Below are 9,029 nucleotides of genomic sequence, written 5' to 3' on the forward strand. Positions count from 1 at the left end.
TTGCCGCAATCGCGCGAAAAAACCTAACCTCTTATCTCCGTTGTAGGTTATTATACAGCATACCTGTAAATCGGGTAACAGTTGTCTGGTAATCAACTCAGCTACAGAGACCGCACGATATTCTCGTTTAAGAAATTTCAACAGTGTCTGTCATACATAAATTGGATCGTAGACTACTAGTTCTATCTGAAACTATTACATAATATACACATGTGTAAACATGAAAAATGATGACTTGTGATTTTTTTAATTATTGTATTATTTGTTGTTGATTTGTATTATTCGAAATATCGCAATTCAGAATTAAAAGAATGTTTTAAAATGAATGAACTTGTAAAAATTATGTACAAAAAATAGAAGGAACCAAATATTATGTTGTAGTATTAGAGGTCCTTATTATTATAAATAGAATATAATTTTGTGTTTTTAAATGAACTACAACTAAGTATATATTATTATGTACATTTTCCATCGGATTCTAACCAAACATCTTCATAATCCCCGTGTCGCCTTTCTTGAAGCGACGGGTTCTTCTTAACTCTGGGCAATTTTTAAATTTCCGAAAAACGGATTGTGCATTGTTGTTCCTTTTTTATTTAAATATAACTCGACCCTTCTTTCAGAATTTCTACTAATCCTCATAATTTGATATATATCACTGTACGTCTACATTTAAAATTTACACCACCTACATATATGCTAAGTATACCCTCATCACTGTAATAGCTATAACCCACACGCTGACGTGCTAACTCCCAAGCCTGTGGGCAGTACTCACCGGTTTGGCCTAACCAACGTTTTTATTAGTGAACATTTTTCCGTTGTTGATTCGATGCTTCTGTCCAATTTTTTTTGTGGTCATACATTCATAGCTAAAGAAGACCAATTATATAAAAATACGACAGTGTGTTCCCTAGTTCGTGATTTTATATACCGACGGTAGTTATTTATAGTATTATAGTTTATGGTCCAGAGAGTGACATAAGCAAATCTATCCTGGGAAAATGTGTTACGAAGGAATGTTTCGTAATTACGAATTTAGCGCGGTTGAAACCGCGATCACTTCTAATTTAATTTACATAATAAACACCCTGTTTTATATACATAATATGGTATTCTTGCTTCTCATACTCTTGCTATCTACTTTTTCCAAAGCTAAAAGTCGTCATGGACGTCCTTAAAGGATAAGACGTCCGGTGCATTCGTGTTGAGCGATGCACCGGTGTTCGAATCTCAGGCGAGTACCAATTTTTCCTAATGAAATACGTACTCAACAAAAGTTCACGATTGACTTCCACGGTGAAGGGATGACATCGTGTAATAAAAATCAAATCAGCAAAATTATAATTTGCGTAATTACTGGTAGGACCTCTTGTGAGTCCGCGCGGGTAGGGGCCATCACCTCGCCTATTTCTGCCGTGAAACAGTAATGCGTTTCGGTTTGAAGGGTGGGGCAGCCGTTGTAAATATACTTAGACCGTGAAACTTATATCACACGGCGGGTGGCGCATTTACGTTGTAGATGGCTATGGGCTCTAGTAAGCACTTAACACCAGGTGGACTATAAGCTCGTCACCCATTAAAGCAATAAAAAAGCAGTACAAAATGCCTTAGATGAGTTTTTTGGCTCCCGGGCACCTGACGTCTTCAAGAACGGCATTGGAAAATTACCACTGCGTTGACAGAGATGCATCGATACGATAGTTGCACATGTTTACGATATAAATAAAACATGTTAAAAGAAGTACTTTTCTTTCTGTGGACTAAACGGCAATTTTGTAGATAAAGTCTAGATATTATAGGTAGCAGACATACCCTGCGTTGCCCCGGTACGACATGACAAAAAGTATGCTTTAGATTTATATCCGTTATCTATCCTAATAGTATAAAGCTGTAGAGTTTGTTTGTTTATTTGGTTGAACGCTCTAATCTCAGGAACTACTGGTCGGATTTGAAAATTTATTTGAGTGTTAGATAGCCCATTTATTGAGGAGGGCTAAAGGCTATATAGGCTATTTATAACATCACGCTAATACCAATAGGAACGCAGGACTAATAAAGAATGTTTCAAAATCGGGGTAGTCTTTTCCTTTTGAGAGCTTCCGTTGCGTGCGCTGCGAAAACGGTTAAAATTTCGCAAAAAGAAGGTATGACAGAATTGGTCCCCTTTAAAAGTTCTAAAAAAAAGTCCGCGACAGCATATGTCTATATTTTAAGGTTGGTTCACTATAAGCTTTTTTATGCTAATCAAATTTGTTCTAAAATAAAGCATTATTTGTGAAGGTGTTTTTATAAACATGATATTAATCCTTATCCAAATAAAATCGTTATTCATTACAAGTATGTTATTTAAAAGAAATTTTCCCTTTACAACATTTGATTTCAATGAGTATCTTAGAAGATATCGCAGTTTTAAAAGAACATCACATCAAAATAATGATCAAGCGCGTAATAATGATGGTCAAGGCACGAGCCAGCCGGTACGGCACGGAATAAAAGAATAACAAGAAAGAGCCAAATCACTTCAAGATAGGCTTCGAAAATTGTAGATTATTCTCAATTTCTCCAGGATCCCATAATCAGATCCTGATCCTGATGATTACAGGACCATTCGGGAAGTCTACCCTATCGAAAAAAAAGAATTATCTGAATCGGTTCAAGCATTCTCGAGAAATTATTGGTGAATGTACATAGATAAAAAAAATTGTGGTCGAATTGATAACATGCTCTTTTGAAATCAGTTAGAAAACGTGCTTTAGGAACCTTAAATAGCTCCTTAACATTATCTTATTCAAAAATAATTATTTCACCTTCTATGTAAATGAAGTAGCGGGTAAAATTTAGCGTTATCCCAAAGTAACTATTCCACGCGGACGAAGTCGCGGGCAAAAGCTAGTAAATTATATATGTGAGAAATGTCATCCATATTCATGCGCTGTTTTTGTTTGTTTGAGTAATAAGCAACCAAAGATACAAAATTTCACATTTTTAATATATTTATATATAGATGGTACAGAAAAATAGATTCTATTAGTTAAGGACTTTTTTTTATGAAAAAAAAGTGTGATTTAATTTTTATTTAAATCGTTCGCATAGGTCTTTTCAGCATTTTTCGCTATTCCTTATAGCTTTAAATCTAAATGTTTTCATAACCAAATTATATTACAAATTCCAGTTTCCAGCTTTTGAATTCCAGCTTCGCGTTTTTTCATATTACTATTACCACATTTAAGGTGGGTGTAACATATAGCTAATTTAACACAATAAGTATTATTCTTTGCCGGTACGTAGCAGACGTATATTTCAATCGACATCAACAAATTATTTTTACTAAATATTAATTTGCCTATATGTGACGTACCCACTGTAACCTACTATCCCAACACAAACAGTCATTATTATTTATCTAAATGCAATTCTTTATCTAGAATTCGTAAACAAAGCAAAACTGGACGCATCAATTATTGTTCAAGAGAAAATGTCCGGAAATGCAATCTAATCTATAAATCAAATCAAGAAACAGTAATAAATCAAATGGATTGAATCGGCTTGTTCAAACAGGCCGCGTATGATGTTTTGAAAGTATTGTTATTGAAAAATGGCTGATGTTATATTTACTTACCCATAAGTTACGTTACAACCGGATTTTAAATCTTTAAAGCAATTATTAATTTATTACAAGTAAGTACACACATCTATGTAGGTATATGTATACTAGTGTTGGTGCTTTTTTATTTTTTTTGTTCCTACCTAAGCCGGTAGCCTTGAGAGGCTATTCCAGCGTAACCTTAACTAGTAGTTGAGCTCACGGGGCTCAAACCTGATGACGTTCCTAACACGAACCCTAGCAAGAGCCGTGCTTCGCAGAATCTACCACCGGATCGGAAACGCGACCCACTGAGAAGATCCGGCGAGAAACTCAGTGGGCTGTGTCTGAGGGTTAATTTACTCGTCGAGCCCTTCGTCGCAAACGACGGGTTCGACGAGAACGGTGACCGGTGATTGAAGTACCTAAAAGCACCGTTAGTGGATCGGGAGGATCCGAAATGACGTGTTTTGGGCGACGTCGACTGCTTTCCATTCTTTCCGCAGGATCGGGAATGTAGTTACCGGCGGTCACGATGAGAGGGTTCTCGTATCGTGCCGCTTTATCGAAGTGGTATTGGTGCCTTGACTTAATGCATGTTCATGAACTCTCTTTCGAGTAGTTCTTATTATTAGTATTATTATCATGGTCTTACAAAACGAAAAGTGTAACACGTAAATTTATAAATTTGCGCAATTACTGTTGGTCGGCAATGTGAACCCATATGGGCAGATACCATCATTCTGCCACGGAATCATGTGTTCTATTTTAATGGGTATGTGATAATAGCCATTGTAAAATACAATTGAAATTTCGACCTTATGTCTTGAGTTGGGTCACGGTATTCATCATTTGACGTGTATAAGCACCGGTAACCACTTAACACCAGGTGGACCGTAGACTCGTATTAAAATATTGATAACATGGAAATTATTATAATAGGTAGTAAAGTTAGTAATGTAAATACCTTATTAGATTGATTCCTTATATTTCATTAGTTATGGTTTGTCTCTAAGCTCGACCTTTTGTTTCCCATTCAAAAATCTTGATCTTGATCTACCTACAGACAAGTGGTACATATTTTAGATATACATATGTATTTTAGATATTCATAGATACTAGAATTCAAGTTTCTATCTGATCTATCATCAAAAGACAATGACGAATCACATTGGTAAACGAGATTTTACAAAAATTTTAAATTTAGCAAAAACAGAATCTTGCACCTTTTTTATAAATACTGACCACACGAAATACTGCGTTCATATCAGCGACGCAATCAAACCAATATCTTCCTACCTACTTCTTTTTTATTAAAGAACTAGCTGACCCGGCAGACTTCGTAGTGCCTCAATCGATAAATAAAAGACCTAAACTTTTGTATAAAATAAACTTAAAACAAACAAAAGGAAGACATCCGACGGGGGACGCATTAAAGGAAAAACAAAATTGTTATTTTTATTTATTTCCGAGTATTTTGATATTTATGTACCTTTTAAACCTTCTCTGGACTTCCACAAATAATTCAAGACCGAAATTAGCCAAATCGGTCCAGCCGTTATCGAGTTTTAGCGAGACTAACGAACAGCAATTCATTTTTATATACTTAGTCAGGTCATAAGTATTGTCACACAGTAAAAACTTTTCTTTTAGAATGCTGGCCACAAAAAAGTTTATTGAATTCGAATTTCGAATTGTTCATGAAAATAAAAATGTATACTTTTAGAATTTTACTCATTTTTAAATATGGAGTGGACGCTTAAAGAAGACCGTGTTGCAGTTTTTGCCATATAATAAGTGTATAATCTATGGTTATTGCGTTGCATCGTTGCGGTTACGCGCCAATTCAAATTTTTAACATACTGAAAAATTTGAATATAACCAAAAGATTCGTTTATCGTACCATCAAACGATACAATGAAGACTCTAGTGTAGATGACAGGTCAAGAAGTGGTCGCCCTCGGTCTGTTAGGACTCCAGCAGTGAAAAAAACTATGAAGGCGCGAATTCAAAGAAATCCCAAACGTAAGCAGAAACTGTTGGCCCTTCAGATGGGGTTAAGCAGAACCACGGTGAAAAGGGTGTTAAATTAAGACTTAAGGCTTCGGGCATATCGAAGAAAAACAGGACATCGTTTGAATGCTCGTCTAATGGACCTGAGACTGAAGAGATGCCGCGCTTTGTTGAAGCGGTACGCGGGAAAAAAATATCGGGAAATTCTTTTTTCGGATGAAAAAATGTTTACCGTAGAAGAGAGCTACAACACACAAAATGATAAGGTGTACGCACACAGTAGTGAAGAAGCGAGCAACCGTATTCCGCGTGTCCAACGAGGTCATTTTCCATCCTCGCTCATGGTATGGTTGGGAGTTTCTTATTGGGGCTTAACAGAGGTACATTTTTGTGAGAAAGGTGTAAAAACGAATGCAGTTGTGTATCAAAATACAGTCCTGACGAACCTTGTGGAACCTGTTTTTCATACCATGTTCAATAACAGGCACTGGGTATTCCAACAAGATTCGGCGCCAGCTCATAGAGCGAAGAGCACACAAGACTGGCTGGCGGCGCGTGAAATCGACTTCATCCGGCACGAAGACTGGCCCTCCTCCAGTCCAGATTTGAATCCGTTAGATTACAAGATATGGCAACACTTGGAGTAAAAGGCGTGCTCAAAGCCTCATCCCAATTTGGAGTCACTCAAGACATCCTTGATTAAGGCAGCCGCCGATATTGACATGGACCTCGTTCGTGCTGCGATAGACGATGGCCGCGCAGATTGAAGGCCTGTATTCAAAATCACGGAGGTCATTTTGAATAAACTTTCGTGTCATAAGAATCTATGTTTTGTTAAGTTCATTTTGGTATATGAATGGTTACATAATGAATGAACTTGTTTCAATTATTTTACATTAAACATGTGACAGAATTTATGACCTGACTAGGTATATAGATAGATATATAATTCAAATGGCTATTCCGAATCGGATACGACTTCAGTGAATAAAAACGACAACTTAAACATTTTGGGTATTATAGCAGGTATGGTAACAGTAATTGAGTTATACCTAAATTGATAGAGTTCAATAGTTCCACCTTAAGTAAATCCTTGTATATAGTGGAAACTTTGGTGACAACAAACGTTTTCTTGCTAGGCATGCACTCTTTGTCGAACGAGACCGTAATCGTCGTCTGACATAAATTATCATACATTTATAAAACAATAAGTACCTATACATTAATACGTCGGTAATTCTTACGTTCATCGGTTTCTTCTCAGAAATTGTTCGTCTTTGAAACCATTTAATCCTAATAGATTAACGGCTTTTTTCATCTTGGCTCATCGCTTATATTAATGGACGACCTCACGGCCCTCCTGATGTTATGTGGTTACCAGATAGACATCAACACATTAGACGTTATTGCTTCACGGCAGAAATAGACAAGGCTTATTGCATTTTTTTACGAATACATAAACTTGAATAACTTTTCACCTGTCGTAATACCTATACATAGGTAATCTGACGATACGACAAAAAATACACATAATATGTAGTTAGTCACAAGCGAAGCTTACAAACGTGTTAACATCTAGAACTGGTTTTATCTGTTCGCCAGCGAGCTTGTGTACGGAAATTTTCACAATTTAATGTGGTTTTCCTTAATTTCTGTATGGGTCGATTGTGCAGTAATGTCTTCGCGTATGAAATATCTTTCTTTAGATTACTTTTGTAGAGATATACGACAAAGGGAAGATTCCACCGAGCGGGTGATATTGCTCGGTAGACCGACGGTCCGAATGTAACTTTTTTTTACTTTCGGGGTAGTCGTACTCCCTTACGGGGGCACGGAGCGGGCCTCGGGGTAAACTCCACTACCCGGGCAGACGCTCCCTGCCACACAGGGCAGGGGTGATATTGAGCAGGACGAGAATAAAAGGGGGGGGGGTGCTGTTCGTAGCGTGCACGGCTACACTACATCGACAAAACATATATACATATATATAATAACGATGGGCTGGTTTGGTGACGGCTTGATGCCCGCGGAGGAGTCACCCCGGCGCCGGCTGCTGTCCTCTGTGTCCTATGGTTTTCTTTTTTTTTTTTTTTTTTTTTCCTTACTATCTAACTACAACTAAATTAAAGCTAACTAAACTACTATTTACAGACAGGGACAACAGTCAGCAACCGTGGGGCCCGCCACCGGCCCCGTGCCGCGGCCCCACCTCTACAAACCAGAGGGGGAACCGCGGCACTAGTAAGGCGCTCACCCGCTCCGGGCTCCCCAAAGGGGGAAGACCATTGCGGGGAGGGAACGACATCAAACACTCCCCAGACGGGGGAGTGGTCCACCCAACGGGGGTGGAAAATGGGTCCCCATAGGGGGGCACCCCAACGATGTGGGGGGAAGTGAAGAGTGTGGACAGCTCAGTCCCATGGGGGCACTCATTATGAGCACTGCCATATCACTCCGGTTAAGCCGATTATCTTACCATAGACGGGGGTTCCAGTAGCTCCCTTGGTAGCGCCCGACCATCAGGTGGTCTGGCGTGCAAGGGAGCTATATTGTGAAGATGCTCGTGGGGTCCTCCGTCAGCCCGCTCGTAAAGATTACGAGCTAGCCTCCGGATGAACTCCTCGAGCGACTCCACATCCAGATCCCGGGCGATTACGTCATTTCTGACGTAACGGCCTGCTCCGACTATCGTGCGAAGAGCCAGATTTTGCTGGACCTGTAACCTCGCCCGCATAACCTGCGGGATGAGGTGATACCAGGCCTCAGCTGCGTACGTGATACGGGAACGGACATACGTCTTATAAATGCCGAGCTTAGTCCTGACCGGCAACCTGGACGCCAAGGAGGAGGAATCTCGCGTAGCGAGCGGGTCCGAATGTTGTTGTTCGGAACTTGTATATATTCGCTTTATCTTGAAAATGTCGTAAGCGAGATTCAGGCATCTGTCAATTATCTTGCGTTGTATGATGGCTACCCGCCACACTTTTTTATTACACGAATAAGTTTATAACACTAAACGTACTTTTATGTATGCTATTAGATTTGTCTACGGATAATGCGACCACTTACCATCAGGGAAACCAGTAACTACCCTGCTACAGTTGCTACAAAAAGGGTAGTTTATACAACAAGATACCATAGTAGAAATACATGTTGCTTTTTTTTTTGCTTAGTTGGGTGGACGAGCTCACAGCCCACCTGGCGTTAAGTGGTTACTGGAGCCCATAGACATCTACAACGCGCCACTCACCTTGAGATACAAGTTCTAAGGTCTCAAGTATAGTTACATGTAAATAAAATCTACGTACTTAACAAACAATCCTCTTTTTAACTGACTTCAAAAAGAGTAGTATGATCTCACTTCGACTACAATATAATTAATGTGGACGACCTCAGATATTTTTCCATCGTTCTTTTTTATTTGGTTATT

This window comes from Bombyx mandarina, chromosome 23 (assembly GCF_030267445.1).
Source record: "Bombyx mandarina strain Sakado chromosome 23, ASM3026744v2".
NCBI classification, from domain to species: domain Eukaryota; kingdom Metazoa; phylum Arthropoda; class Insecta; order Lepidoptera; family Bombycidae; genus Bombyx; species Bombyx mandarina.